General features: G+C 41.1%; 1 long non-coding RNA gene across 3 annotated transcripts in view; it reads left to right on the top strand.

Annotated features, from left to right (window-relative positions):
• The window catches only part of LOC309635768, a 45,800-nt gene extending 29,321 nt beyond the window's left edge, over positions 1–16,479 (top strand). For all 3 annotated transcript variants that reach the window (XR_014248999.1, XR_014249000.1, XR_014249001.1), the window contains exons 3-4: positions 14,502–14,572; positions 15,091–16,479. This is a non-coding gene — a long non-coding RNA (uncharacterized lncRNA). The remainder of the gene's footprint in view (positions 1–14,501; positions 14,573–15,090) is intronic.
• The last annotated feature ends 887 nt before the right edge of the window (positions 16,480–17,366 follow it).

Below are 17,366 nucleotides of genomic sequence, written 5' to 3'. Positions count from 1 at the left end.
GCATCTTTTCTAGTGAATGCATTTAATGCTGTACATTTTTCCCTCAGCACTGCTTTAGCTGTGCTCCATCATTTTGATATGTCTTTTTATTTAGTTCAATGCATTTATTTTTTTATTTCACTAAGGACTTCTTCTTTGGCTCATGGGATTATTTAGAAGTGCCTTGCTTAGTTTCTAAGTGTTTGAAGATTTTTTTTCTTATTGAATATTAGTTTTATTCCATTGTGGTCAGACAACACACTCTGTATGATTTTGATTCTTTTAAATTTGTTGAGATCTGTCTTATGTCCTAGGTTATATGGTCAATACTGTTATATGTTTCATGGCTACTTGGAAAGAACGTGTATAATGCCGTTGTTGAGAGGAATGTTCTATAAATGTCAATTAGATCCTAATTGGATTGAGTTGTTGGTTGATGGTGTGGTTGAGCTCTTCTGTGTCTGCTGATTTTTTGTAAACGTGTTCTATCAATCACTGAGAAACTCCACGTGTAATTATAGATTTGTCTATTTCTTCTTTCAATTCTATCAGTCTTTGCTTCACATGTTTTGCAGCTGTTTCCGTGTTACAAACACATTTAGCATTGCTGTGTCTTCTTTTATCAATAGCTATGTCTTCTTTTATCATTATATAATGTCATTCTCTGTCTCTGGTGATTTTCTTTGATATTAATACAGGCAGTACTGCTTTCTTTATGATTAATGTTCACACAATATATCTTTTTCCATCTCTTTGCTTTCAGCCTGCCTATAGCATTATATTTGAAGTGAGTTTCCTGTAGACTGTATATTGTTGGGTATATTGAGTATATTGTTGAGTATATTGAATATATTGTTGAATCATGTTTTCTAATCTCTGCCTTTTTAATGGAGTATTTAGACTATTTACATTTAATGTAGTTTTTTGATATGTTAGGGCTTAGGTTTGCCATTTTATTTTTGTTTTCAGTTTATTCCCTCTGCTTTTTATTTTTCCTGTCTTTCTGTGGGTTACTTAAACACTTTAAATTATTAGGTTAATTAATTTTTATTTTTTATTGAAATACAGTTGATGTACAATATTATGTTAGTTTCAGGTGTACTACATAGCGATTTGACATTTGCATACATTATGAAATGATCACCATGGTAAATCTAGTAACTGCCTGTCCTCATACAAAATTGTTACAATATTATTGACCATATTACTTATGCTGTATATTACATCCTTGTGGCTTATTTATTTTATAACTGGAAGTTTGTACCTCTTTCATATATTTTGCCCTCCCCACTTCTCTCCTCTCTGACAACCACCTTTTTGTTCTCTGTATCTATGAGTCTGTTTTAATTTTGTTTTGTTTGTTTTTTAGATTCCACATACACAAGAGATCCTATGGAATTTTCTTTCTCTGTCTGACTTATTTCATTTAACGTAATACCCTCTAAATCCATCCATGTTGCTGCAAATGACAAGATTTCATTTTTTTATGATGGAGCAATATTCCATTGTGTGTGTGTGTGTGTGTGTGTGTGTGTATACATATATATGTATGTGTAAACATATGTATGTATACACACACACACACACACACACAAACTCCATCTTCTTTATCCATTCATCTATCAGAGGACACTTATGTTGCTTTCATGTCTTGGCTATTGTAAATAATGCTGCAGTGAACATTGGTGTGCATATATCTTTTTGAATTAGTGTTTTTGTTTTCTTCTGGTAAATACCCAGTAGTAAAATTGCTGGATCACATGGAAGTTCTAGTTTTAATTTTTTGAGGAAACTCCCTACGGTTTTCCCTAGTGGTTGCACAAATTTACATTTCCACCAGCAGTGCACAAGGGTTCCCTTTTCTCCACATCCTCTCCAGCACTTGCCATTTGTTGTGTTTTTGACAATAGCCACTCTGAGAGGTGTGAGGTGGTATCACAATGTGGTTTTGATTTGCATTTCCCTGATAATTAGAGATGTTGAGCATCTTTTCACGTGTTGGTTGGCCATCTGTATGTCTTCTTTGGAAAAATGTCTATTCAGATCCTCTGCCCATTTTTTAATCAGGTTGTGTTTTTTGATGTTTAGTTGTATGAGTTCTTTGTAATTTTGTATATTAACCCCTTATTGGATATATTGTTTACAAATATCTTCTCCCATTCAGTGGGCTGCCTTTTTGTTTTGTTGGTTGTTTCCTTCCCTGTGAAAAAGCTTTTTAGTTTAGTCCCATTTGTTTATTTTTGATTTTGTTCCCTTGCCTGTAGAGACAGATCCCAAAAAGTATTGCTAAGATCCATGTCAAAGAGCATACTGCCTATGTTTTCTTCTAGGAGTTTTATGGTTTTAGGTCTTACGTTTAAGTCTTTAATGTATTTTGAGTTTATTTTTGTATATGGTGTGAGAAAGTAGTCCAGTTTGATTCTTTTGCATGTAGCTATCCGATTTTCCCGGTGCCATTTATTGAAGAGACTGTCTTTTCTCCACTGTGTATTTTTACCTCCTTTGTTGTAGATTAATTGACCATAATTGCGTGGGTTTATTTCTGGGCTCTCTATTCTGTACCATTGATCTATGTGTTTGTTTTTGTGCCGGTTATACAGTTTTGATTACTGTAGCTTTGTAGCATAGTTTGAGATCAGGAAGGGAGTATGATACCTCCAGCTTTGTTCTTCTTTCTCAAGATTGCTTTGGCTATTTGGGGTCTTTTGTGTTTTCACATAAATTTTAGAATTATTTGTTCTAGTTCTGTGAAAATTGCCATTGGTATTTTGATAGGGATTGCTTTGAATCTGTAGATTGCCTTGGGTAATGTGGTCATTTTAACAATATTAATTCTTTCAATCCATGAGCATGGTATATCTTTCCATTTGTGTCATCTTCAATTTCTTTCATCAGTGTCTTATAGTTTTCAGAGTCCTTTACCTCTTTGGTTAGATTTACTCTGACATATTTTATTTTTTTTGATGAAAATGTAAATGAGATTTTTTCTTAATTTCTCTTTCTGATAGTTCATTATTAGTGTATAAAAATGCAACAAATTTCTGTGTATTAATTTTGTATCCTGCAACTTTGCTGAATTCATTTATTTTTTTTTTATTTTTTTTTTATTTTTTCACACACACACACTGTATTTTATTTTTACAAGAGATAAATCGACTGACACCAAGCATTGTACATGGATGACCACAACAAAAGCAACAATGATTGCAATTACCAAACATGAAACACACTCATACTATGTCATAGTATTGACATTCAGTCCAGTAATCCTCCACTGTAACAGCTCCTTTACTTTGCAGTGAAAATTGATTTGTATATTCTTTGCCTCTGAGTCCTTGTGGAATTTTTTTTTTTTTTTTTAAATTCAGACAGAAAGTCACAAAAATTATACTCATCCTCATCAGTTCACTCAGTCCCATGTAATTAATTTTTTTTTTCATCTTGATCTTTTGTTAGCACTTTTATGAGTTCATCAGTTTTTCATTAGAGTTCTGAAAATGCTTATTCATTCAGTTCAGCAGTACAGTCCGTTACCAGAAACCTGTACTTGTCAGAGTCTTTTCCATGTATTTCTTGAAGATGAAACCCTTTTATAGGAGCATATTTGCAAAATCATCAGAGTACACCCAGAACTGTCTGTAAATGACAAAAGACTTAAAAATGACCACGGTTAAAGATTTGATGACAGTTCATAATAATGCAGTTGACAAGAAAATTAGTTATTTCTGAGATATACATTTTAAAGTAATAACTAGGATTATTACTTATAACACTATACCATAACATATAAGATTTTTAGAAATTTCATGTAATGTCTGAAACATTTATATTGACATATTTCCATACATATTTCCATACAAGTACAAATATAAGATTTTTAGAAATTTCATGTAATGTCTGAAACATTTATATTAACATATTTCCATACATATTTCCATACAAATACAAATATGATTTTTAGAAATTTCATGTAATGTCTGAAACATTTATATTAACATATTTCCATACATATTTCCATACAAATACAAATATAAGATTTTTAGAAATTTCATGTAATGTCTGAAACATTTATATTAACATGTTTCCATACAAATAACCCAATGAAAGTTTAGTATTAGTTGTTTTGTTTGTTTTTTTATACTGCAGGTTCTTATTAGGCATCAGTTTTATACACATCAGTGTATACATGTCAATCCCAATCGCCCAATTCAGCACCCCGCCATCCCCACCCCACCGCAGTTTTCCCCCCTTGGTGTCCATATGTCCATTCTCTACATCTGTGTCTCAACTTCTGCCCTGCAAACTGGCTCATCTGTACCATTTTTCTAGGTTCCGCATACATGCATTAACATACGATATTTGTTTTTCTCTTTCTGACTTACTTCACTCTGTATGACAGTCTCTAGATCCATCCACGTCTCAACAAATGACTCAATTTCGTTCCTTTTTATGGCTGAGTAATATTCCATTGTATATATGTACCACAACTTCTTTATCCATTCGTCTGTTGATGGGCATTTAGGTTGCTTCCATGACCTGGCTATTGTAAATAGTGCTGCAATGAACATTCGGGTGCATGTGTCTTTTTGAATTACGGTTTTCTCTGGGTATATGCCCAGTAGTGGGATTGCTGGGTCATATGGTAATTCTATTTTTAGTTTTTTAAGGAACCTCCATATTGTTCTCCATAGTGGCTGTATCAATTTACATTCCCACCAACAGTGCAAGAGGGTTCCCTTTTCACCACACCCTCTCCAGCATTTGTTGTTTGTAGATTTTCTGATGATGCCCATTCTAACAGGGGTGAGGTGATACCTCATTGTAGTTTTGATTTGCATTTCTCTAATAATTAGTGATGCTGAGCATCTTTTCATGTGCTTCGTGGCCATCTGTATGTCTTCTTTGGAGAAATGTCTATTTAGGTCTTCTGCCCATTTTTGGATTGGGGTGTTTGTTTCTTTGATATTGAGCTGAATGAGCTGTTTATATATTTTGGAGATTAATCCTTTGTCCATTGATTCATTTGCAAATATTTTCTCCCATTCTGAGGGTTGTCTTTTCGTCTTGTTTATGGTTTCCTTTGCTGTGCAAAAGCTTTGAAGTTTCATTAGGTCCCACTTGTTTATTTTTGTTTTTATTTCCATTACTCTAGGAGGTGGATCAAAAAAGATCTTGCTGTGATTTATGTCAAAGAGTGTTCTTCCTATGTTTTCCTCTAAGAGTTTTATAGTGTCCAGTCTTATATTTAGGTCTCTAATCCATTTTCAGTTTATTTTTGTGTATGGTGTTAGGGAGTATTCTAATTTCATTCTTTTACATGTAGCTGTCCAGTTTTCCCAGCACCACTTATTGAAGAGACTGTCTTTTCTCCATTGTATATCTTTGCCTCCTTTGTCATAGATTAGTTGACCATAGGTGCATGGGTTAATGTCTGGGCTTTCTATCTTGTTCCATTGATCTATGTTTCTGTTTTTGTGCCAGTACCATATTGTCTTAATTACTGTAGCTTTGTAGTATAGTCTGAAGTCAGGGAGTCTGATTCCTCCAGCTCCATTTTTTTGCCTCAAGACTGCTTTGCCTATTCGGGGTCTTTTGTGTCTCCATACAAATTTTAAGATGATTTGTTCTAGCTCCGTAAAAAATGCCATTGGTAATTTGATAGGGATTGCATTGAATCTGTAGATTGCTTTGGGTAGTATACTCATTTTCACAATGTTGATTCTTCCAATCCAAGAACATGGTATATCTCTCCATCTGTTGGTATCATCTTTAATTTCTTTCATCAGTGTCTTATAGTTTTCTGCATACAGGTCTTTTGTCTCCCTAGGTAGGTTTATTCCTAGGTATTTTGTTCTTTTTGTTGCAATGGTAAATGGGAGTGTTTCCATAATTTCTCTTTCAGATTTTTCATCATTAGTGTATAGGAATGCAAGAGATTTCTGTGCATTAATTTTGTATCCTGCAACTTTACCATATTCATTAATTAGCTCTAGCAGTTTTCTGGTGGCAGTTTTAGGATTCTCTATGTATAGTATCATGTCATCCGCAAACAGTGACAGTTTTACTTCTTCTTTTCCAATTTGTATTCCTTTTATTTCTTTTTCTTCTCTGATTGCCGTGGCTAGGACTTCCAAAACTATGTTGAATAATAGTGGTGAGAGTGGACATCCTTGTCTCGTTCCTGATCTTAGAGGAAATGCTTTCAGTTTTTCACCATTGAGAATGATGTTTGCTGTGGGTTTGTCATATATGGCCTTTATTATGTTGAGGTAGGTTCCCTCTATGCCCACTTTCTGGAGAGTTTTTATCAGAAATGGGTGTTGAATTTTGTCAAAAGCTTTTTCTGCATCTACTGAGATGATCATATGGTTTTTATTCTTCAATTTGTTAATATGGTGTATCACATTGATTGATTTGCGTATATTGAAGAATCCTTGCATCCCTGGGATAAATCCCACTTGATCGTGGTGTATGATCCTTTTAATGTGTTGTTGGATTCTGTTTGCTAGTATTTTGTTGAGGATTTTTGCATCTATATTCATCAGTGATATTGGTCTGTAATTTTCTTTTTTTGTAGTGTCTTTGTCTGGTTTTGGTATCAGGGTGATGGTGGCCTCATAGAATGAGTTTGGGAGTGTTCCTTCCTCTGCAATTTTTTGGAAGAGTTTGAGAAGGATGGGTGTTAGCTCTTCTCTAAATGTTTGATAGAATTCACCTGTGAAGCCATCTGGTCCTGGACTTTTGTTTGTTGGAAGATTTTTAATCACAGTTTCAATTTCATTACTTGTGATTGGTCTGTTCATATTTTCTATTTCTTCCTGGTTCAGTCTTGGAAGGTTATACCTTTCTAAGAATTTGTCCATTTCTTCCAGGTTGTCCATTTTATTGGCATAAAGTTGCTTGTAGTAGTCTCTTAGGATGCTTTGTATTTCTGTGGTGTCTGTTGTAACTTCTCCTTTTTCATTTCTGATTTTATTGATTTGAGTCCTCTCCCTCTTTTTCTTGATGAGTCTGGCTAATGGCTTATCAATTTTGTTTATCTTCTCAAAGAACCAACTTTTAGTTTTATTGATCTTTGCTATTGTTTTCTTTGTTTCTATTTCATTTATTTCTGCTCTGATCTTTATGATTTCTTTCCTTCTGCTAACTTTGGGTTTTGTTTGTTCTTCTTTCTCTAGTTTCTTTAAGTGTAAGGTTAGATTGTTTACTTGAGCTTTTTCTTGTTTCTTTAGGTAGGCTTGTATAGCTATAAACTTCCCTCTTAGAACTGCTTTTGCTGCATCCCATAGGTTTTGGGTCGTCGTGTTTTCATTGTCATTTGTCTCTAGGTATTTTTTGATTTCCTCTTTGATTTCTTCAGTGATCTCTTGGTTATTTAGTAACGTATTGTTTAGCCTCCATGTGTTTGTCCTTTTTACGTTTTTTTCCCTGTAATTCATTTCTAATCTCATAGCGTTGTGGTCAGAAAAGATGCTTGATATGATTTCAATTTTCTTAAATTTACTGAGGCTTGATTTGTGACCCAAGATGTGATCTATCTTGGAGAATGTTCCGTGCGCACTTGAGAAGAACGTGTAATCTGCTGTTTTTGGATGGAATGTCCGATATATATCAATTAAATCTATCTGGTCTATTGTGTCATTTAAAGCTTCTGTTTCCTTATTTATTTTCATTTTGGATGATCTGTCCATTGGTGTAAGTGAGGTGTTAAAGTCCCCCACTATTATTGTGTTACTGTCGATTTCCTCTTTTATAGCTGTTAGCAGTTGCCTTATGTATTGAGGTGCTCCTATGTTGGGTGCATATATATTTATAATTGTTATATCTTCTTCTTGGATTGATCCCTGGATCATTATGTAGTGTCCTTCCTTGTCTCTTGTAACATTCTTTATTTTAAAGTCTATTTTATCTGATATGAGTATAGCTACTCCAGCTTTCTTTTGATTTCCATTTGCATGGAATATCTTTTTCCATCCCCTCACTTTCAGTCTGTATGTGTCCCTAGGTCTAAAGTGGGTCTCTTGTAGACAGCATATATATGGGTCTTGTTTTTGTATCCATTCAGCCAGTCTATGTCTTTTGGTTGGGGCATTTAATCCATTCACGTTTAAGGTAATAATCGATATGTATGTTCCTATGACCATTTTCTTAATTGTTTTGGGTTTGTTTTTGTAGGTCCTTTTCTTCTCTTGTGTTTCCCACTTAGAGAAGTTCCTTTAGCATTTGTTGTAGAGCTGGTTTGGTGGTGCTGAATTCTCTTAGCTTTTGCTTGTCTGTAAAGCTTTTGATTTCTCCATCAAATCTAAATGAGATCCTTGCCGGGTAGAGTAATCTTGGTTGTAGGTTCTTCCCTTTCATCACTTTAAGTATATCATGCCACTCCCTTCTGGCTTGCAGAGTTTCTGCTGAGAAATCAGCTGTTAACCTTATGGGAGTTCCCTTGTATGTCATTTGTCGTTTTTCCCTTGCTGCTTTCAATAATTTTTCTTTGTCTTTAATTTTTGCCACTTTGATTACTATGTGTCTCGGCGTGTTTCTCCTTGGGTTTATCCTGTATGGGACTCTCTGCGCTTCCTGGACTTGGGTGGCTATTTCCTTTCCCATGTTAGGGAAGTTTTCGACTATAATCTCTTCAAATATTTTCTCTGGTCCTTTCTCTCTCTCTTCTCCTTCTGGGACCCCTATAATGCGAATGTTGTTGCGTTTAATGTTGTCCCAGAGGTCTCTTAGGCTGTCTTCATTTCTTTTCATTCTTTTTTCTTTAGTCTGTTCCGCAGCAGTGAATTCCATCATTCTGTCTTCCAGGTCACTTATCCGTTCTTCTGCCTCAGTTATTCTGCTATTGATTCCTTCTAGTGTAGTTTTCATTTCAGTTATTGTATTGGTCATCTCTGTTTGTTTGTTCTTTAATTCTTCTAGGTCTTTGTTAATCATTTCTTGCATCTTCTCAATCTTTGCCTCCATTCTTATTCCAAGGTCCTGGATCATCTTCACTATCATTATTCTGAATTCTTTTTCTGGAAGGTTGCCTATCTCCACTTCATTTAGTTGTTTTTCTGGGGTTTTTTCTTGTTCCTTCATCTGGTACATAGCCCTCTGCCTTTTCATCTTCTCTATCTTTCTGTAACTGTGGTTTTTGGTCCACAGGCTGCAGGATTATAGTTTTTCTTGCTTCTGTTGTCTGCCCTCTGGTGGTTGAGGCTATCTAAGAGGCTTGATGGGAGGCTCTGGTGGTGGGTAGAGCTGACTGTTGCTGTGGCGGTCAGAGCTCAGTAAAACCTTAATCCACTTGACTGTTGATGGGTGGGGCTGGGTTCCCTCCCTGTTGCTGTGGCGGTCAGAGCTCAGTAAAACCTTAATCCACTTGACTGTTGATGGGTGGGGCTGGGTTCCCTCCCTGTTGGCCGTTTTGCCTGAGGCAACCCAACACTGGAGCCTACCCGTGCTCTTTGGTGGGGTTAATGGCAGACTCTGGGAGGGCTCACGCCAAGGAGAACTTCCCAGAACCTCTGCTGCCAGTGTCCTTATCCCCACGGTGAAACAGAGCCACCACTTGCCTCTGCAGGAGACCCCCCAACACCAGCAGGTAGGTCTGGTTCAGTCTCCCCCAGGCTCACTGCTCCTTCCCCTGGGTCCTGATGCACACATTACTTTGTGTGTGCCCTCCAAGAGTGGGGTCTCTGTTTCCCCCAGTCCCGTCAAAGTCCTGCAATCCAATTCCCACTAGGCTTCAAAGTCTGATTCTCTAGGAATTCCTCCTCCCGTTGCCTGACCCCCAGGTTGGGAAGCCTGACGTGGGGCTCAGAACCTTTACTCCAGTGGGTGGACTTCTGTGGTATAAGTGTTCGCCAGTCTGTGAGTCACCCACCCAGCAGTTATGGGGTTTGATTTTACTCTGATTGTGCCCCTCCTACCGTCTCACTGTGGCTTCTCCTCTGTCCTTGGACGTGGGGTATCCTCCTTGGTGAAGTCCAGGGTCTTCCTGTCAATGATTGTCCAGCAGCCAGTTGTGATTCTGGTGCTCTCGCAAGAGGGAGTGACAGCACGTCCTTCTACTCCGCCATCTTGGTTAATCTCTCTGAATTCATTTATTAATTCTAAATTTTTTTGGTAGTGTCTTTAGAATTTTCTATATATAGTATCATGTCATCTGCAAACAGTGACAGTTTTGCTTTTTTCAAATTTGTACTTCTTTTTTTTCTTTTCTTGCCTGATTACTGTGGCTAGGAATTCCAACGCTATGTCAAATAAAAGTGTTGAGAGTGGGCATACTTGTCTTGTTCCTGATCTTAGAGGAAATGCTTTCAGATTTTCACAGTTGAGTATGATGTTGGCTGTAGGTTTGTCATATGTGGCCTTTTTTATGTTGAGGTATGTTCTACGTCCACTTTGTTGAGAGTTTTTATGATAAGTGGATGTTGAATTGTGGTGTCTAAAGCTTTTTATGCATCTATTGAGATGATCAGATGATTTTATTCTTCAACTTGTGAATGTGGTGTGTCACGTTGACTGCTTTGTGGATATACTGAACCACCTTTGCATCCCTAGGACAAATCCTACCTGAGCATGGGTATGATCCTTTCAATGTATTTTTGAATTCAGTTTGCTAATATTTTGTTGAGGATTTTTGTGTCTATGTTCATCAGTGATATTGGCCTGTAATTTTCTTTTTTTGTGGTGTCTTTGTCTGGTTTTGGTATCAGGGTGATGCTGGCCTCGTAGAATGTGTTAAGAAGCTTTCCTTCCTCTTCAATTTTTTGGGGATAGTTTAAAAAGGATCGGTGTTAACTCTTCTTTAAATGTTTTGTAGAATTCACCTGTGAAGCTGTCTGGATTTGGACTTTTGTTTGCTGAGACTTAAACACTTTTTTTAGAATTCCATTTTGAGTTAACTATTGTGTTTCTATGTTTATCTCTTTGTATGTTCCAAAGTTCTTTCTCTTATTGTTTCTTTATTGTTTAAAGAACTTCCTTTAGCCATTTTCTGTGGGTAGGTATACAAGCAGGAAAGTCTCTTAGCTGTCTTTCATCTGAGAATGGCTTGATCTCCCTTTTATTCCTGAAGGACATTTTTTTCTGAATATAGGATTCTGTATGGACAGTTCTTTTCTTTCAACACTTAAAAATAATTTTTGCCATTTTCATTCTGGCTTCTATGGTTGCTGTGTTGGATGCATTTTGTCACCCTGCATTCTTTCATATGGGACCACTCCTCAATAGGCAGTTTCGGGATGGATGCTTGCCTATCAAAGGACCCCATCCTCCTGGGGCCACCGTACTTGGTTTATGGATGATCATGTATGTGATCCAACCCAGATCAATCTGGGCTCTGCTTGGGGTTTTTATGTTAAGCAGGGGCTGGTAAATTGAAACTGTATGGTTGGAGGCTGACAGCACTGTTCTAGGTGCTGGGGGGTGGGAGGTAGACCCACAGGCCTGTTGGAGCTGGTCTCCATCCAACAAGAGGGACAGATGGGAGGTGAGTGCCATGTGCTCTTTTCTCCTGACCCTCCTCCCCATCACCTATAGCTTCCCAATGGGACTGATGTGCATCTTCTCCACACTCTATGGCTCAGAGGCTGGGTTAGCCTTCTTCCGAGGCACTGGAGATGCCCACCTGGCTTCCACCCCTCAGAACAGGTCTGCTCCAGCCTGTGGTCACCCTGGAGCCAGGGGGCCCCAGGGAAAAAGCCAGCCTGTCCGCAGAGTTGCTGGGAGAGTCCACAGCTCTTGCCTCGTGTAGTGAAGCCACAGTTGGCCGGACACAACCCACCAGGCCGAGATCAGCACAGCTGTGCCAGCTGACCTGCAGGGGCATGTGTGAGGGGCATGGCTGTTGTTTAAGCCTCTGCATTGGGGAAGGTTTGTTAGCAGTATTACCATGGCAACAACTGACTGATACACAGTGTAAGCAAGGAGCATCTGCCTCCAGGCTTCAAAGGTGGGTGTTTTCATTGTCTGTTGTTGGGGTAACAAATTGCCACAAATTTGGTGGCTTAAAACAGCACCCATTTACTGTCTTATAGTTCTGTAGGTCAGCTGCCTGGATGGTCTCAACTGGGTCCTCTGCTGGGGGTCTTGCAAGGCTGAAATCAAGCTGTCAGCCTGGCTGTGTTCTCATCTGGAGCTTGGGGTCCTCATCCAAGATGATTCTGATCTTTGGCTAAATTCGGTTCCTGTGGTTGTAGGACTGAAGTCCTGTTTCCTTGCTGGCTGATAGCTGGGTCCAGTCTTTGTTCATAGCGGCTGCCTATGTCCTCCTTGTGCTTTCCATGTGGCCCCTCTGACAATGGCAGGCCCAGTTCCTCTCATGCTTTGACTCTCTCTGGCCTCTCCTCTGGCTCACTTTCCTGCTACATCTCACTGACTCTTCTCCCTTCCTCATCTGCTCTTAAGGGCTCATGTCCAGAGAGTCCAGGATAATCTCCCTATTTTAAAGTTGGCTGATTGGTAACCTTAATTCCATCTGCAAAGTTCCTTCCCGGCAGTACCTGGATTATGGTTTGATTGAACAACTGGAGGACAGAAATCTCAGGGACGTCTTTAGAATTCTGGCCCTGCACCAGGGCTGTGCCATGGCCAGCTGCCTGAGGAACGGACTTCTGTATTATCTCACACCTGTCAGCACTGGATCAGAGATTAGAACGCAGGGTTGGAAAGAATTCATTAGGAATCTCTTCTGAAAGTTAAATGCAAAGAACTGTTATGATTTACATTTTTAAAAACGGCTTGTTTTCTCTTTAGTAGAATTTCCGGTATGAAAATACATTGTTTCAGGTTGAGGAGATAACTCTTAGTAGACAGGCAAAACAGTGTGTGCATAGAAAATATTCTTTATCAGGTTTATGTCTGCTGTGATCACATTCCGGAGTCTCCTTGCCTGTATGTTGCTCCTTGGCAGTCGCCCTGTCCTAGAATATGCACAGTGGAGACCCTGGATTTTATTAAGAGGCCTTCTCTAGTAAATGCTGGAGAGGGTGTGGAGAAAAGGGAACCTTCTTACACTGCTGGTGGGAATGTAAATTGGCGCAGCCACTATGGAGAACAGTATGGACATTCCTTAAAAAACTAAAAATAGAATTACCATATGACCCAGCAATCCCACTCCTGGAAAAGATGAAAACTCTAATTCGAAAAGATACATGCACCCCAATGTTCACTGCAGCACTATTTACAATAGCCAAGACATGGAAGCAACCTAAATGTCCATCAACAGATGAGTGGATAAAGAAGATGTAGTATGTATGTGTGTGTATATATATATATATATATATACACACACATACTAGTATGTATATGTATGTATAGTATATACATACATATACACACTATGGAATATTACTCAGCCATAAAAAAAGAGTGAAATAATGCAATTTGCAGCAACATGAATGCACCTAGAGATTGTCATACCAAGTGAAGTAGGTCAAAGACAAATATCACATGATATCACTTATGTGTGGAATCTAAAAAATGACACAAATGAACTTATTTACAAAACAGAAACAGATTCACAGATACAGAAAATGAACTTATGGTTACCAAAGGGGAAAGCAGGGGAGGGATAAATTAGGAGTTTGAGATTAACAGATATACACTACTATATATAAAATAGATAAGCAACAAGGACCTACTGTACAGCACAGGGAACTCTACTCAATATCTTGTAAACTATAATTACCACCTCCCATGGCCAAGGCCAGCCGAAACACCCTGCCAGCCCCAAGCTACCTGGCAGGTGCCCTCGCACTTGTACACTATTCCTTTGTTCCACCACAAGGCAAAAGGGCACTCTTCTGTGGGCTTGACGGGATTCTGTGATTCAGACTTGCTCAGTCCCTGGGAGGGCAGCTGCCACTTCCTTGCTCCAACTTTCTGTCCCTGAGTGTGACCTCTCACCCCGCGGCTGCATTTCTGGTGGCCCCAGAGCTTGCGGGGTTGGGACAGCTGATGAGGGAACCCTCTGCCGTCCTCACACCTTTCACTGAAAACTTCACCTCCTGGCCAGAGGGCTTCCCCCCCTGGGATTTCCCCAGGAATGATTTTAAGACAGAAGCGTCCATCGTGTTCCTTTAGACTCCGACAGTGGAGGGCCAGGCAGGGGCACAGATGTCTTGGGAAGGGGCATCTGATTGCCTCCGTTCACAAGTCCCTTGAGCAAGTCTTCTGCCCCGAGAGCCCAAAGTCCATCTCCACAATTTGGAGGAGTGGGTCTCAATGTGAAACCAACATCCCAGGCAGGAAGGGCATTGGGAAGCCGGTTCCTTTCATCCCTGGCCTGGCTTATAGCCCTGTGGGTGGTTGTTCACTGCTTCCCAGGCGGGACCCGACCCTGAGGGTCCTCACTTCCCCCGCCCCCGCCTCCCACAAGGGGCCCTTTTCCTGGCTGTCCGACGTGGACAGTGGGTTGTTTTCTTTGTTACTCTCGCCCAGTGGGAGGCAAGAGCAAAGGTGTCCCCAAGCATCATGGCATATTTGACCAAGTCAAGTGCTGTTTTAATTAACATATTTTTTTTCCCCTGCAGGACGGGAAGAGAGACGGACGAACAACAATGTTCTGAGCAGGACAGCGGTTTCCATCTTCCATTCTATCAAGGTGTGGGTGTGTTTGAATCTCCCCATGATACAGAGTCTCTAAAACAGAATCACATCTGTATTAACTCAGGAAGTATTTGCTGAGCCCCCTTGTTGGGCCAGCTGTGTGCTAAGAACTAATAAACCAGATGACGGGGACAGTCCTGACTCCAGGAGTTTCTTGTAGGAGAAATCCATGTAGAGACACGTTTCACACCAGAATGAGAGACCTGCAAATAAAACAAACAATCCCTGAAACTATTTGTGCTCTGAAAATGCCCACGATCAACTTCTGACTTCTGGGTTCAGTGGCCGAGTTTCACCTCGGCCAAGTTTCCGTGACGGGGCCCCTGCGCCTCCAGCACCTTGGACTAGCCTGTGCTATTTGGGGGCAGATAAGTCCCCACCTTGCAATCCTCACACTCGCACTGTTAGCTGGTTAGTAGTGGCCACTAGGCACAGTGCTTGTTACGGGTGAAAAGATTAAAGTAAATATTGAAACAGGTTTGAATACTGATGTTTGTGAATTTATGTTTCCAGGTACAGTGGCCAATGACAGCACACAGATGTGGACCATGACAGATGAAATGGACACTGATTTTTATGTGGCTGAGAGAACTGGTTTTAACCCGTGAGATCTGTGGAAGCCTTTCCCAATGCAAACATCACCAAGCTGCTTCCTGTTACTTTTGCCTGTATGGCTGTGACACTACATCTCCCGCTGCATGCGGGCAGGGCCTCCTCACTACACCTCACACACAGCTGAGCCCAGCCTACGTGAATGTTCGGGGCTGGGGGGAAGGGAGGGCAGCGGAGGGGCAGCAGTCCCTGTATCCAGTAAGCGAGGCACAGAGAAAGTCAATGGCTTCTACTTAAGGATACCTCTGTGCCGATGCTGGTGTGTAAAAATGAGGCCATGGGGGCCTCCTCTCAACGGCTGCGCTCTCTGAGTTTCTTTCCCATAAAAATGATGGGTTTGCTCCAAGCACCCCATCAGATCATGTCATTTCCCTCACGCACCCACCAGTCCTACACCATTCCTCTCCCAGGCCCCTGACCCCTGAATCACTACCTACGTGGCTAAATGTTCTCCATCCATTCCTCATTCGTGTATATATATATTCCTATATACGTACATGTATATATATATATATATATATATATATACGCACATATACATCTCCCTTGAGGACCTACCAAGGGTGGGCCCAGGCTCCTTAGTCGAGCTGCGGATCAGGAAGAGAGAGGTGCGACAGAGCAGTGGGCAGGCACCTGCAGGGCGGCACAGGCTCATGGGCACATTTGGAGAAGGAGCCCTGGCGACAGCAGCCTTTGGGGGACAGGGGAGCAGACAAGACTGCAGAGGGTGGTGTGGGAACTTGGGGTTAAACAGCAAGAAGGAAGGTTGGACAACAAAGGGTCACCAAGCCATCATTAGATGATGGAACCCCTCCCTTCAGGCCCCCCGTCAGCCCCCCCAGTCAGTCATTCCACAGCCAACCTGGCCAAACTGAGCAGAGGCAGTTTCAAGGCTCCATGCATGCAAAGTGACTTCAAGACATTGGACCCCCCCCCCTTTCCCCTTTGCCTCTGAAGGCACACGTGGCTGCACCTTGTAAGGACCAGAGCTCTGGAGTCCAGCGCTGGGGCTGGAGTTGCAGCCTCCTGGCAGTGTGACCAGAACATGTCCTCCGACGTTTCTGTGCATGTGCCTATCTTGGGGTGCTGGCACATAACATCCAATGCATGTGAGCTGCTTTTAAAAACATGGGTAATTTTATGTCCTAAAATATTGCATACTGCTTAAATAGTTTCATGCTGGCTCACATTAAAAATGATTCCCAAGTGAAGATGACAAGGGGGAAATATTCGTTATTTAGTTCTTTTCTTACATTAAGCTAGCATAATAAAGTACATTTCTGGGTTGCATTCTCTAGAGTGCTTTTTACTAAATAAATGGCCAAAAATAACTTTTTCCTTCCAGTAAGATTTCATGATTCAGCACATTCAACTTTCACTGTAAAAGGCTGAAATAAAGAGTACAGAACAAGTCTAGGAGCCAGAAACAGGGGAGAAAAACCAAGACGGTGGAGGGTGAGGGTCACATTTCAACACACTGGTGCTTTCTGAAACAAACCTTGGCGATATGAAAGTTGTATTTGTTTAGGTATCTGCATCGCACTTAGGTTTTGAGGAAGCAAGTAGATAAGAATCGGTAGGCGATAGCCCCAGGTTTTCGTCAAAGGGACGTATTAGAAAAATGAGCAGACATGGGGTAGGGAGCGCAGGCCCGGTCAGCTCCTCCCAGCCCCCGCGTCAGTCAGAGGGTGCGGGATGCGAGAGCTCCTGACGCCCTTACTCTCCTACAGAGCAGCTCCAGATGTTTATGGCAAAGGTTCCACATCCGGCCGTTTGCCAGGTGACACCAAAGGCAGGGGTAGCGTGGGCAGGGCTGCCTGGCCTCGTTCTCCAAGAGCTGCGGAGGCGCGTCAGCTGACGACGCCCCGAGCGCAGAGCTCCGCTTGGAGCGGGCCAGGTGGCTTTATGGGGAGAATCCTGGTCCCTCTCCCCGTTTGTGGGAGATCTCTTGCCTCCCCCGTTTCACTGAGACCTCCGGGCGGAAGAGTGTTTCTCACTAGCTTAGTAGCATCTAGTCTCCAAGGAAGCGGCCCTCTCCCCAACATTACCAAAAAGGCGCGGGGCATCCTCCGCTTGCGAGGGTGCACGCATGCACACCGACGGCTTCAGGCCTCCCGGGCCTGGGACCCCCTTCCGGACAGGTGTACCGGCCGTGCCGCCCCGTCCGGGGCCTGGCG

The sequence above is a fragment of the Balaenoptera borealis genome (genome assembly GCF_965194805.1).
Source record: "Balaenoptera borealis genome assembly, chromosome: 10".
Taxonomy (NCBI): domain Eukaryota; kingdom Metazoa; phylum Chordata; class Mammalia; order Artiodactyla; family Balaenopteridae; genus Balaenoptera; species Balaenoptera borealis.
This window is presented reverse-complemented; position numbering and strand designations above follow the sequence as displayed.